General features: G+C 40.9%; 1 protein-coding gene and 1 pseudogene across 1 annotated transcript in view; both read right to left on the minus strand.

Annotated features, from left to right (window-relative positions):
• Positions 1 to 15,792, minus strand: part of Tafa1 (TAFA chemokine like family member 1) — a 510,096-nt gene that overhangs the window by 237,129 nt on the left and 257,175 nt on the right. The window lies entirely within an intron of this gene.
• Positions 6,467 to 7,507, minus strand: LOC142855515 (nucleophosmin pseudogene; annotated as a pseudogene).

Consider the following 15,792-nt stretch of genomic DNA (forward strand, 5'->3'; position numbering starts at 1 on the left):
AGCTACCTTGAGTTTGAAAGAGAGAAAATAATTCAAGACAACTTAAAGACTATCCCACCCCTATTGGTTGCTAAGACTCAAGGCCAGGCTAGAAAGCTAATCAGGGCAACTGGGGTTTATTGGGTAAACTACTTGTATCTAAGGAAAGGCTAATAATCAGAATGAAATGTAGGTATAGGAGGAACAGAGATATGTCCTATGTATTCATGTACGTAGGGACACTGAGTCCCAAGGACTTAATTAGATTTTGAATAAGTCGCATAGCCAGGGAGAAGGCTGATCTTTTTCTCCCTTATGTTATCCTGCTACCATGGAGCTTTCTTCCCGTGCCGTCTGTTCTCCGCACTTCTTTGCCTAACTCGTCTCCCTACTTCCATTCTTACACTCTCCCCTGACCATCCCACCAAAGCCAGCATCTTCTCAAGCCATAGCTTATGCCATCCTAGCTCTGCACAACAGTGCCTCTGCGCAGAGAGAGTGAGGCTTTGACGACACTTTATAACGCTGTGCGTGACGTAGTCCCTTCCTTTCCCCCAACACATGTCATATCCCCTACCTTGCCACACCCACTGTTTCCAGCCTCGCTTGGGACTCAGTTCCCCCAAACACATGCAGCTTTTACTTGCAGGCAGGTATTTTTGCATTTGTACTCTTTCTGCATTCTTTCTGTTTGGGATACTTCCTTTTGTTTCTTTGCCTGGTTATCTGCTTTTCAGTCTAGATATTAACTTATTGCCACCTCTTAGAAGCCATTCTAGATGAAAAGGAGGCTTTTCCCCAGGGTAGCAAGTCTGAGTCTCTTGTTTTATTTCCTCTAGTGCATGCAGACTTACTTTTCTATTGTATACTTCTATGCCCCTTCCTCAACTAAAATATTACCCTGGTAAGTATCACAGAAGTAGGGACAGAGCGTAACTCTAGTTCATTCACTGTTGTAGAATGGAACTTAAATTCAAAACAAAAACTACTATCTCAATGCATGCCTGAAAGAATAAGAAAGACAGTATTAGATGTATTGCTTTAGCCAACTACAGAGTCCCCTTTGGCTTGAAAATATACAGCTTCTTTTCACAATACAGGACAAATAAAGCCACTGAAAAATTTTAATCAGAACACTAGACACCATTTGAGTCCTGCTTCCCATGAAGAGCCTAAGACCCAGGCAGAAGAAAGACAAGTGCCATAAAACTGCCTTTCTCAATGCCTAGCCTTTAAAGAAGATTGTGGTTCTCAAAGACAGAATAAATGCACGATGTTGTAAAAGTCACTTTGAATAGTAATATTCCAGTGAAGCTGAGACAGGAGGATCACTGGAAATGTGAAGCTACCCACACTATGGAGTGTGAGGTCATGTCTCAAGATAACAACAGCCAAGGTTTTGCTTATGTTTCCATGCACTGAGCATGCATGCACTTCCATCGCCATTTTCACTTGGCTTCTGAAAAGGTCATGGTCATCAGACATATTTTATGGATTATAGCTCTTTTTGACTTCCTAACTTTATTTGCTTCAGGAACCTTATCTTAGCTATTGAAGAAATGAAGAAACTCAAGTTGCACGAGCTAAGTAGGTAAAGCCACCTAGAGTAGGGAGGGGGCAGGAGGTCCCTGAGGGCAAACAGGTGTTGAAGCTGCAGGGTGACCACCGCCCTGCCTGTCTAATGGAGCTGCAGTGGAGCACAGAAGCTAACACTGCTATTCATAGTTCTGTATTTTATTGCAAAAAGAGCCGTTTCACCACTGAGAATAGGCTCTTTTATGTAAAGTGATTTTTATCTTTGGCAGAAAGCAACTGCAATACAAAGTCATATTTCACTCGGCCCAGAGCTCAAATCTACACATACATCTCTATAAGTCAATAGGATCGGGGAAAGAGACTGTCCCCCTGAGCATCTATTTATAGCTACATAGTACAAATCATTGTGGGCTTCAAAATAACTTAACCACATTTCAATCATGTTAGTGACACCCTCCAGTGGGCATTGAGCCCTCATTTCTGAGATGAATAAGCTTATTGTATGTATTTAAATATTATAAGCATGTGTGAGACAGAACATGAGAGAAAGAAAAAAAGAGGGGAGAGATATTTAATATAGAAAGTAACAGACAAAATACAGGTGGCTGTTCTCCCAATTCCATCCACAATGCATTCCCCAAACCTGTAACTGACACCACAAACATTCCTAATAACTTCTTGCAAAGTATAGGGCTTTCCATCACTCCCTCTGGTTTCCTAACAGAATGTCTTGCCTTAAATTTCTGATTTGTTCTTAAAACTTCAAAATATTCCCCTTTCTTCCCAGTCTTCCTTCTTTCTTGGCCAGTAGTTCAGTGTCACGGGGGCAGTGATTGTAAGTGGTTGGTTCTCTGGTGTGAAGTAGTTTGGGTTGCTGTGGTCAACTCCATGCCCCAGACCACATTGGTAGCTATTGATAGTTAGGGTGTGGGGGAAGGCAGAGCCATAAAACTGGATCCCAAGACTCCTGTGGCTACAGCCAAGCATCAGCAGCTGTGCATGTTGCTGGGCTTTATTGCCTCATAGAAAACAGATCTGCTACATCCTGGGGAAATCTTCCCATGCAGAAGAAATCTCATGGGGAGATGGGGGCCAGAAGACATAGGCATGAACAGGACTTGACACTCCAATGCTTCACATGCTAACCTGTATCAAAACATGTATATTCTTGCCAGGTAAAATTAAGATAACCTGACAATCCCACATCTAATTTTGTTTCGTAATTAGTTTGTTTGGATATCTAAATTTTTTATAAGGACTCTTGATGACTGCAGATTGAAAAATCAATTTTCTTAAGCTTTCAGTAAAAACAATATAGCCAGTTATCATTTCATCACTCATGTGCTAAATTGCTCAAACACTTATACATGCTAAATGGTCCCTATGTGCTTTTTCTTTATGAATTTTAAGTTGAAATTTGACTTTTCTCTCCTGCTGAATCCATATCCTCCCCCATAGTTTCCGGGGAGACTAGTTGCCATATAATCAGAAGGAGATGTCACTTTTGCTCTTATGCCCAGAGGATAAGCTCCATTGATTAAAATCCCAAGGCACAGGAAATGGAAGCCATGACTGTCCTAGGTCATACTGTCACATGGAATCCCCATGATAAATCCTTTACAAACACAGTACCAAAATTCTAAATCTTTGCAGTGGCATGGGTACAAGTTTTTCACAAGCACACCCAGGCACTCATGAATATGTTGAAAATTTCCTGATGTTCTTTGCTGCACTTGAAACAAATATTTTCTAAGCATTATGGGAGGATTGGAAATGTCTGTGTGTCTTCTCACTGAATCCAGACATGCCAAATGGGATAAGAAGTACCAAAAGCATATTCAGGTGATATCTCTAGTCCCCTTTGTTCTGACCCATGCTAACTTTTGAACTAAGGCCCCTCCACAGCCACTTAAAAAGACTGTCACTTCCATCTTCATTTTCAGGAGGAGCTTAGATTGGCTAAGTAATATCCCTGAGAAAATGGAGGATGCATTTGGATGTGCCTGGATGTACTTCTCTGTAGCCTGACTTTCAGCAAGAGTGGGAGAAGAAACAAAATTCCTGAAGCTATTTAGCCAAATATATCTCTGGGTTAACAGCTTCCAGAATGGTCTTTGATAATAATAAAATGGGTTAATTCCAAGTGCAGTAGAAATCTAAGTGTTGTTGTCTATAAACACTCAGTGTCTTGCATCAGTCAACAGGATCATCTTCTCAGTCAGAACACACCATTTCAAAAGGAACCACAAGTTACTCCCATGACCATTTAAGTTAGGGACACACGAGCCTGGACTAGAACTGTCAAAGTGTGACTCCGGAATAGACTCCCAGTATCAGTGGGAGTGTGATAGAGAAGTGATAGAAAGAAAGGAAGGAAAGAGGAAAAAGGGGGACGAGAAAAGGCAATCAAAGGAAGACATAGATAAGAAGACATAAAGGAAATATTCATGTTAATTAGAAATTCTTACATGCAGGTATAACAGGGTGCTGGAATTAATGCAGGGATGCTGGGTTAGTCAGGGAAGACAGCTCAGTGTCAGCGACTTTGAAGGTTTGCATCTTTTATCCTGATTGTCCAACTGACTGGTTTCTTTTTCACAGCAGGAAAGAGCAGGCTAGGCATGAGTTAAGTCCCATCGGCAGGACTCATGGAGCATGTGTAAGAAAAGGCAGTGGAAATGTCAGGCAGGCAAAGGGTGGATATTTTTAGGTTCCTGGAGAAAAACCAAAGGCCTGGGTTTGGACCTCTTCCCCTTCTGTCAGGGAGTCTGGCCTCTTTCGCTATTCATCCATCTTATCCTTTTCATTCCGTTCACCTCTCATTCCCTTCTCGGCACTTTCTCCCAGTGGGGAGGGGGGATGGAGATGATCATACCTGTCAAAGAGAGGTCAGATATCACAGAAGAAAATATCTCAAGGACTTGACCTGCCCACCTCACTCGCCTTGCCTCCTCTTTACACATCCATGATGAGTTGAACCATAGGGCCAGCAAATTTTATTCTTTGGTTTGAATGTGCTAACCCTCAAGAATGTCAAAGTTTGGATAACTTCCTAAACTATTTCTTTCATCTTCTCTTTCAACCTGAAATGTTATTCTTTTTCTTCCATTTCAGTTTTCTTATCCCCTCGTAAACTGTTCTCTTTTAGAATCTCATGATTCAGAACCAAACTTTGGTCATCATCTTGCTGTAAAGAGCACCTAGAAAGCCAAAAACTTTATTTTGGAAGCTGGTATCGTAAAAGAGAATGACTCTGATTCTGAAAACACATTTCACCTCTAACCAACCCTTACATGGGGAAAAACTTACAACAGAAAGAATTTTCCTCTGTGTCACCAGTGTCAGGAGAAACAATTCTAAGAGTACACTGTGAAGAAGAGCGTCAGAACTCATAAATGTTTGCTGCCTCATATTTATAATTGTGTTTAGTGGCCCCGATACTGTCTTACAATTGTCCAGAAGAGATCTGTTATGTGCTTCCCATTGTGATGTAACTGGAATCATTAAAAGGCATTCAAAGAAAAAGACAAGTTTGAGACGTTACAATATGGAGAGTAATACAAATCTAGTGTCTCCCCCGAATCCCTTCAACTCACAAAGGAAATATTTCAAATAACCTGTGCAGACTGAACAAGATTTCAGGGGTTGACAGAGAAATCAGAACATCAGCAATTGCCTGTTCTTGAAGAAAATTCCCTGGAAACTCTCTAACAAAAGCCCTCAAGTCAAGGTGTCAAGAGAAAGATCTTCTACCAATTGGGTGGAGTCATACTTAGGACCAGCCACAGGTGACTCAAAACTGCACTTCAAATTTTGTCTTCAAGCCGGGTGGTGGTGGCGCATGCCTTTAATCCCAGCACTTGGGAGGCAGAGGCAGGCGGATCTCTGTGATTTCGAGACCAGCCTGGTCTACAAGAGCTAGTTCCAGGACAGGCTCGAAAAACCACAGAGAAACCCTGTCTCGAAAAAGCAAAAAAAAAAAAAAAATTGTCTTCACATCTGGCCTTCTATATTATTGTTGGAGTTCCTTGAACTTAAAACCTCACTTTCCTTGCCTGAAATAACTGTGACGTACATACAACACATACATATACACCACAGCCCTTCATGGGACACTTTGCTTTAATAAAATTATTCATGACAAGTGACTGGTACATGTTAATGGGGTTCAGTAAGTATTTTTGTGTTTTTATTTTGAACAAATTACTGACAAACAGTAAGGGCATATATTTATGGACTATAACTTGGCAGCGTGGCATTGTTTGCACTAAGCAGGGTAATTAACTCTAAGTCTTAACCTTTGTGATCCACAGAAAAATGCCACAAATGGGTGGGGATAAACATGGCTTAGTGTGGGGAGAAAAGCAGCTTTCTCTTTTTAAAGCTTCCCTTGGGAAAAGGATCATTTGCATGTTGGAAGATCATCTCTGGAAAACGTGTTTTTATTGGCATCCACAGTACCCAACGCCTTGGCAAAGGCTGCTGGAGAAGCTGCCATTGCCTGAGTCTAGCTGTGGATATGCCTCATTAAGGTCCAGCCAGGCAGGACACATAGCTTGAAATGATGGTAACAAGCCAATTAAAACCACATATGTATCCCCCCAAAGAACTGGGCAGCACCTTCCAGTGAGGAGGACACAGAAGGCAAAAAGATCACTGGATGACAGCAACCAGACTCCCTGTCTTCCTTGTCTCACCCTCTCTAGGTACCCAAACACCCATGGGCACAGCCTCTCTCTGTCTCTCTGTCTCTCTCTCTCTCTTCTCCCTCTCCCCAACCCCCTTCTCCAAGAAATCCTAACTGCCTTTTTCTGAAACTACTTTTTTTTTTCACATAAATCCTTATTTGGTTTATTCAAAAAATTTATTGAACAGCTAAGGATAGAAAGGTATTAAAACATGGTAAGAGATGAGGCATATGCACAAGTATAGAAAGCAGTAAAGCTCTCTGCATCACAAGAGTGAAAGAAAAATGCTTTAGGAAAACAAGAGATTGCTTCCAGCGTGCAAGGGTGAATGGATGGCCAATCAGGAAAGGGGATTGAGATTAAAAAGAAGACTTCAGTCTGAATTGTTGATGGTACTCAGTATGGACTATATTTGTTTCTCCTTTTCCTCTTTCCCCATCTTTGGGCTTAAATTACCAGTAGCACCCAGGAATGTTCAATGCGCTTTTTCTATACTTGCTTGCATTTTTGCCTTAATGTCTTCTACAGAACTAGGTCCTTTATGTGTTTTAGGGTTTTTTTCTGTTTTTTGAAGGACTCTTGACCCTTTGATCTTGGTGTTGATGGTTTTAAGTCTTTTCCATTTTGGTTTGACTTTTGTGCGTTTTTGGCTGGGGTATCTTGTACAGATTTCTTCACTGGAACTTTTTCTTCAGCTTCCTCATCATTAAAATCATCATCGTCATCATCTTCATCATCCTCATCATCTTCATCATCTTCATCATCATCCCCATCAAGTTTTACTTTTTTCTGTGGAACCTTGTTGCCACCTCCAGGAGCAGATTGCTTTCCAGACATACTCAACAGCTTTACATCCTCCTCATCTTCATCTTCTGACTCTGCATCTTCCTCTACAGCTACTAGATGTTGTCCACTAATGTGCACAGGCCCAGAACCACACTTCAATCTTAAGACCACAGGAGGTGTTATTTCAAATCCCCCTAGAGAAACTGTTGGCTGTACAGACATTTTCAAAGTTGCCAGTGTTACTTTAATTGGACTGCCTTCATAGTTCATTGCTTCTGCCTCTATGATGTGTAATTTGTCTTTTGCCCCAGCACCTAAACTAACCATTCTTAGTGATAACTGGTTCTCATTCTCATCATTATCCACCTTAAAGTGATCATTTTTGTCGGCTTTTAGTTCACAGCCAAAAAGGTAGTTCTGAGGCCTTGGAGGACTCATGTCCATGTCCATGGAGTCTTCCATGAGGTGAAGGCGCGTTCTTCGGTGGCAGAGAAGTCGGACGGAGGGTTCTGCCTGCTGCTCCTCAAAACAGGCATGCAGAACGGAATCATGCCAGGCTTTCTGGAACTTCTTAAGCTTGTGATTCATGTCAAAGGGTTTTCAGTCTTATGTTTAAAAAATGTAGACCTTCTAATCTGAAACAAGTGTTTGTAAAGGAAGGATAAAAATACACCATAATACAGACAGGCAATAGGGAGCAAATAAGTTTGTTTAATTTCTTTGGGGCAGGAACACTGTTCATAGAGTAAAGACATCTGCCACCAAGCCTCACGACCTGAGTTCAATCCTGGGGAACCACATGGCAGAAGAAGAGACGACATTCCACAAATTGTCCTCTGACTTCTGTGTGAACTAATAAATGGTGAAGAAGTAATATACTTTGAAAAATTCTGTAAACAATAAAAAATGAACTGAACATTAACATAAGGAAGAAGATTCTGGCGATAGAAAGGAGGCTCAATGGTGAAGAGCACTTTTGCTCTTGCTAAGGACCTGGGTTTGGTTCCCAGCACTCACATGGCAGCCCACAACTGTCTGTGACTCCAATTCTGGGTGATCTGATACCCTCTTCTAGCCTCTACAGGTACCAGGTACACTTAGGGTTTACATATATACATGCAGGCAAAACACTCATATGCATAAAATAATCATAAGAAGTTAAAAATTAGAAGGAAGGGAGACAGAGGCTGGCTTAGTGTTGGTCTATCCATGTTCTACTTCTGCAGAAGAATGTAGTCACACTTTATATTATAAAATCTTCAACTTCACAACACCCATGACACACATCTGTTTAATTAAAAAAATGCTCTCTTTTAATATCATTCTTTTAAGCTAGATAGCAAGCTTCACCTTTTACCAGCTTTTTTTTTTTACACTTTTTCTACAGTGAAGAAAAGTATCCATGACCATCTTGGCTGCAAATTAGGTTGCCCTGCATGAAAGAGATGACATTCCGCATCTCTCTCCACAGCCCCACACCAATCTCTTGTCTCCAGAGGGATCCAGATCATAGAGGCTTGTTTTGGCCCAGAAAAGAGATGACTTATGTGTTGAGGTGCAGCCATGAGGCACAGTCAGGAAGAATAAGGTCTTGCTACCATGTCCTGGGAAAACATCCAAGGGCCTCCCACATAGAAACTCAAGACTCCCACACTCCACCAATCACAAATTTTCTTTTTCTCTTGTTTCCTTTTACTTTTCTTCTTCTTTTAAATGTCAGAACCAGAGATTAAATCTGAGGTCTTCTGTATGCTACAAAATTGTGCCACCACTAAGCTATATCCCAGCCCCTTTCTACCTACCTTTTCATTTTGAGTCAGGGTTTCAATAATTTGCCCAGGCTAACCTTAAACTCAATCCATAGCCTAGGCTGCCTTGAACTTGTAAATAGCTAATTTTTTTTTGTTTTGTTTTGTTTTTCGAGACAGGGTTTCTCTGTGGTTTTGGAGCCTGTCCTGGAACTAGCTCTTGTAGACCAGGCTGGCCTCGAACTCACAGAGATCCGCCTGCCTCTGCCTCCCGAGTGCTGGGATTAAAGGTGTGCGCCACCACCGCCCGGCGTAAATAGCTAATGTTACAGAACTATAAAGACCAAAATGCAGATACCAGAAGCTATAAAGTGGATTTTGGCTAGTTCTAGTTTTGCTGTGAATTTTTTTGGTTTTGCTGGAGGCTAAGTCCATAAAATATATTCAATACTGAAAGTGCAAAATTTATTGTGAAGCCCCATAGCTTTTGACCAGATGCCCCTTGTAACACTATAGAAGCTCATTGAGCTGTATAGACTTTGGGTCTGATTAATTTGGGTATGTGAAATTTTTATTTATTTGAAAAATTTTTAGCAATAAAGTTTATAAACTAAAAATAAGTTAAAATATCAGCAGCGAAAATAGTCAGAAACCCTCCATCCAGATGTTGGATGAACTGGAGTCATGAAGTATTCCAGAGAAGTATACCAATGCCACTGAGGCCTGTCATATTATTCAGCGGCCCAGATGTAGCTGGCCAACCTTTACTGCAGTACTCAACAGTATACAGACCATGGGAGAGTGGAGGTTGTCTGTCTTTGCAGCCTGTTCTGTCAAGAGCGGTTCTTTATTTATTTTTTGTTATTTTATTGTCAAATGTCATTTATGTTTTTATTTTTTGTTTATGTTTTTAGTTGTTGAAAAAATTCTGCCTCCTCCCTGTTTCCCATTTCCCTTCCCCTCCTCCCACACATCACTCCCTCCCCTACTCTCCTCCCCCTCTTCCCTCCCCGCCACTCCATTCCCCCACCTTCTCGAGAATGAAGAGCAGCCCAGATTCCCTGCCCTGTGGAAAGTCCAAGGTCCTCCCACTTCTATCCAGGTCCAGGAAGGTGAGCATCCAAACAGGCTAGGCTCCCACAAAGCCAGTTCATGTATTAGGATCGAAACCTAGTGTCATTGTCCTTGGCTTCCTGAGTGAGGTATCCCAGACCCAAAAAGATGAACATGGGATGTACTCACTCATAATTGGTGTCTAGCCATAAATAAAGGACATTGAGCATATAATTTGTGATCCTAGAGAAGCTAAATAAGAAGGTGAACCCAAAGAAAAACATATAGTCATCCGCCTGGATATGGGAAGTAGACAAGATTGCCGGGCAAAAACTGGGAACTTGGGGGTGAGGTGGCATGGGGCTAAGGGGAAATGGGGTGAGAAATGTGAGAAGGGGAGAATGGGGGGAGCTTGGGGGAATGGGATGGTTGGGATAATGGAAGGGTGGACATGGGAGCAGAGAAATATATATCCTAATTAAGGGAGCCATCTTAGGGTTGGCAAGAGACTTGACTCTAGAGGGGCTCGCAGGTGTCCAGGGAGATGTCCCCAGCTAGTACCTTGAGCAACTGAGAGGGAACCTGAAATGACCCTATCCTATAGCCACTGATGAATATCTTGCATATCACCTTAGAACCTTCATCTGGCGATGGATCGAGATAGAGACAGAGACCCAAACTGGAGCACCAGACTGAGCTCTTAAGATCCAAATGAGGAACAGAACGAGGGAGAACATGAACAAGGAAGTCAGGACCACGAGGGGTGCACCCACCCACTGTGACAGTGGAACTGATCTATTGGGAGCTCACCAAGGCCAGCGGGACTGGGACTGAATAAACATGGGATGAAACCGGACTTTCTGAGCAGGTTCTTTATAAGTAGCTTCAAGCCCCCATCTTTCCCCTATGTCATTTATCCCCCAGGCCTGGAAATGAATCCAGACACTAAAAGCTATGAAACATAACCAAGGTCCAGAAAATAGATCTACCCATGGGGGCAAATCAAAACATCCTTCCGAAGTTTGGAATACAAAAATAGTTCCCACTGAGAATTCCCACTTGAGTTTTTTTTTTTTTCGAAAGAAAGAAGGAAAGAAAAGAAAACACCCTGATCTTGGCAGCATGCTGGACCAGTGTGCTAAATCGCTGTTAATTAACAAACGAGTTGCCCTTGATGATGGCAAGCCACATCCACATGAAAGACCTCTCAAATTAAGTTGATGTTGAAAGCAGCAGGGATTGGGGCCCTTTGGAATACAAAAATGCTGTGTGAGACTCTTAGGAAGAAATGATTAGGACAAAGAAAATGAAATCAACACATGTTAATAATGGCAGAGGGAAATCAAACAGAAAATTGAGCCCTGAGTGATGTGAACCTCAGAACAGGAATTTGATGAAGCTCTTTGAACAGAACTCTCAAGTTAAATAGCACCATGAGGAGGTGAAAATAAAACTCTGACATTATGGAAATTACTCTGAGTTGAACACATATCTAGCTTTGCCAGTGAAGCAACATGTGAGTTTCTAAATTCAATAATATATAAATCTATTCCAATCTTTTGCATATATTTTCATATAAGGATGCCAATTCTATAAAGAGATATGGAATCTTAGATAAAGTTTTAAATAAAATTTTAATATTATCAATATAATGTTACCATATCTCACTTATGCACTTGTTATTAAAAACTGTCCATGTTTCCCTAAAATACAGCTCTAAACTTGTCCAGTTTTGATCTTAATAGAACAATACATGAGTAGTTGATCATCATTAAGATAGGTTTTGAGCTGGGCGGTGGTGGCGTACTCCTTTAATCCCAGAGGCAGAGGTATGCGGATCTCTGTGAGTTCAAGGCCAGCCTGGTCTACAAGAGCTAGTTCCAGGACGCGCTCCAAACCACAGAGAAGCCCTGTCTTGAAAAACAAACAAAACAAAACAATAAAAACAGGTTTTGAGCCATTTAAGTAAACTTTCTCAAAAGCCCCCCCCCCATCTCAGACAGTTGAAAGAATAGGACTTAAGTTCTCCACACTCTATCCTTTCTGCAGTAAAGTACGATCATAGGACTGGATCCCCACTAAATGCAATCATTACATGTATGGAAGAAAGTCTCCAGGCCTCAGCGAAGCCATGGAAAATATCTTTTTTAAATCAATTTTTCATGTACTATGTAGAATTACAATCAAATTTTGCATGAGATAACTTTCACATATGATTGCTGAAAAAAATTACAAGGGGGAATATAAAGTTGAGAGAGATAAAATAGTATATTGTGGGTCAAATCCTGCTGATGCTCCCTGATGTAATATCTGTGGATATTTAACAACAAAATGTGCCTTTGATGATTTTCAGGGCTCAAAATTCTGTGTGGGGACATTAGCCTCCCTCATTGAAATCAAACTTCCATTTCCACACACAACACTCAAATAACTTTTTCTAAACAAATCTGTATTTTCTATGCTCAAAAGCCACACTATGCTGAACATTATTAAGACATGTTGTTAGACTGGGTGTTTTTTTCCCCAGACACACAACCTGGTATCAAATCTACATTATAAATGTTTTCAGTGACCCTGCACAAGTTATGAAAATATCATAAGATTTGAAGGCTCGGAGTGGATGGAACTGGAGTGGGGAGGAAGGTGGAGATAGTAGGAAGAAGGAAGAAAGGGTGAACTGCAGATGAAATATAAAATGAATAACAAATTTAAAATAAAAAATATGTAATCAAACAAATCTCCAAATACGTTGGTCAAATTCTGAAATTTAGTTCTTAGAAAATAAGGGAGGAATTCTGCAAAATTGGGAATTTCTGAACCAAAAGAATTAAATTCAAAAGAGAAAATGATATTGAAGAATGCAGTTAAATCCTTGAAGATATGATTTTACTTTGAGTATTTTATTAATCAGCTTTTGATCATCATAAAAAGTACCTACAATGGGCTAATTTATACTACAGTGCTAAGGTCTCCAGGCTTACAGTTTTGGAGAGTAAACATACTAATGACATAGAAGGTCAATCTGAAAGATCTGTTCACACACATTCATTTTTCTGATACATTCACAGAGCCTCCAGCACACAATGTCCGTGTCCCAAGAATGTGTCCAAATGTATGAGGTCACCAGGAGATTTGACAACACTGGCAACTGGTCTTTGTTGGGGAGAGTCACTATAGAGTCCTGTGGGATTTTAACTTGCATTTTCATGTGCATATCAGATGGAGATATTAATTATTCTCTGAACACTCAGGTTCACCATGGCAACCACTAAGTTGAATAGAATAGTCATAATACAGCTTCATGTTTTGAAAAAAAAAAGAAAGAACTCACCTTATTTGAGAGAGAATACTTTAAGCACACAGTGCAGGCTACTGTGTGTTTACCCTGGTGCTTATTGAATTAAGTGTTCATTTGATGGATTATCCACTGGTTCCTCAGCTACTGCCTAAGTACTAGCCATGCTCAAGGCGATTTCCTAGGAGTTAACGTACATAGGTGAGGCCAAAAAGAGAGACTACAGTCTCTGAGTCCATGGACTTAATTATCTTTTGAGTAATAGGTCATGCCAAGGAAATAATGATTATGTTATACTTGAAAACAGATGAGGGAAACTAACTGTTGGGGTGGCATGAAGAGGCTTCATGGACATGCTGCCTAGGAAGAGCAAACAGAGCGTGCCACATCTGGAACCGCATGTGCAAATTCCCTGAGGCTGGAATGGGTCTCACATGTTCGAGGACCAGGGAGGAGGCCTGATAACACAGATCCATACAAACAAATGGGGACGTGAGATGAAGCCAGAACGGGGATCAGGGGCCTGATGCTTTGATGCTATCTTCTTATCCCTTGAATGGTGCTAACCACAGGAGTGATAAGATGCGGGATAGAGTCATGAAATAGCACACCGACTGTGGTGTGAGCACAGGAATGAAATGAAGACGTGGGAAACTGGCTACTGTGGTCATTGGAAAGGTTCTGGATAGAGATAGGGCAGCTGAAGAACAGAGTGGACACATTGCCTTGGGAAATGTGGAGCCACAGCACTTTGGAAGTGCTAAGCTTCCCTAAGCGACCCTCAGTCCTCTCGCCACAGGCTCACATTTTCTCCTGACTTTCCAGTATCCCAGTGATGTGGCGCACAATGCCTTGGCCATGCACATTAGGTTTCGCACATGATCAAACATTTTTAAACATTCCAATTACAATTTGCAGGCAAAATGCTCTCAGTGGCATCTTTATCTCTCAGGATGGTCAACTAAGAATCTTGTAAGAAAGAAAACTACAATTTACGGGGAAAAAAATGACACCTCACAGACACTGTTAAAAGCAATCACAGATCAAAATACAACTTTGCACTGCAATGCCAGGAGCTGGGTATCATGACTGCCACGCTGTACAGATGACAATGGAGGCACAGACAGGGTAGATAGCATAGTCAAGTCCTTAGTCTCACAGATTGTATGCTTGCTCTGAACAACCATGACAAAACCCAGAAATAAGGACGTTTTTATTTGTGAGACCCCTTGCAGCAAAAATGTACTATGTCCCTTGTGGCTGAAAAGGGGAGTTTCCGCGATGGCACTGTGGAGCTAGAAAATGTAGACATTGTTCAGTGATGGTCAGCAGGGCCCCTTATCAGGGTCATCAAAGACTAAGAGTGAAACATTGCTTTATCCTATTATAACCAGAAAGGACAGTAGCAATGCTTCAGTTTAAAGGCCTTATCTTAGATTCTACTATTGGGAGACATTGTAATACAATTTTCTGTCTTTGACAAATAATTTATCCTACAGATATTAGAGGTAGGATTATGAGGCAGAACAATTATTAATAAAAGGACTCATTAAGAAATTTATTCACCAGTAAATTGATTCTTTGATCCATACTTTGGTTATTTACATATAAATGCTCATGAAAACAAGGTCTCTGGTGGTTACAGATTTTCCAGCTGTCAGCCACAGGAAGTGGCCAGTTGCCAACCACCCTCTTTCTCTTCGTAGACATGCTAGTCAATATCTTCCAAAAGGCTCAAATCCCAAGCAGTTCAGGGGCTTTTAAACAGATAAATCATTATCTCACAAACCAGACCAGAAGCTGAACAAATCAGAAAAACTGTAAAAGTCTAAAGGATTGTAACATGGGTTTCAATTTTCTTTCAGTGATTCCCTGGCCTGTGATCACAGACACTTCTAATTCCCAGAAGGGCATGTGGACAGTAATTATCTCCAAGAAAAAGAAACAAAGGGGTGAGATATGAAGGTGATTGGGGATGTTACAAAGACCTGACACAAAGTCCTCATTTTTAAAAGTTTCTTGGCAAAATACTAGAATTGGTAGATTTATTTTTTTATAATCTAAACTTAGTGATTAATGTTGACAGAACGGGACCAATGAATGTAAAATACATAATGTTCTCCTTAAAATGGCAAGTAAACCATATTTATAAATATAAGTTTGTAAGCTAAATTTAATAAGAGAAAAAGAATTACATTAATGAAAGCTCACTGAGAACAAAAGAGTGCTCTTGATTCCATCTTTATCCATTCATATTTCTCAGACTGGATCCTTCCAATTTGATCCAACTGAGTGAGGCTGTATATGACTTGAAGATGAATGAAGACATTTCATCTGTTGTGCTAGCAACTGTTTGATTGATTTCTTCCCCTTTGGCACAGTGGCCACTCGTAGGAATGGTTTGTTTCCTGTTGTAAACCAGATATTGTTTGAGTGACAAGCAATTCATTACAAAATTCATTTCCTCCCCACCATTTTGAATGAGGCCAAATAGTTGCCACTTCCAGTGGCACTGTTTCAGCCATTGCATTGTGGAACCTGGCAATGTGTTCTTGGCTTGCTACTGCCATGGTTAATTTGACATGTTAGAATCTAACAATCACAGTACTCCATTGTCCTTCGGAAAAGCAGGACTGTCCTAGATGGTCCCTCACAGAATACTGAGGCTTATTTTTTGGCATGATGCCTTCTGTAGAGAACTACAGTG

This window comes from Microtus pennsylvanicus, chromosome 8 (assembly GCF_037038515.1).
Source record: "Microtus pennsylvanicus isolate mMicPen1 chromosome 8, mMicPen1.hap1, whole genome shotgun sequence".
Lineage (NCBI taxonomy): Eukaryota > Metazoa > Chordata > Mammalia > Rodentia > Cricetidae > Microtus > Microtus pennsylvanicus.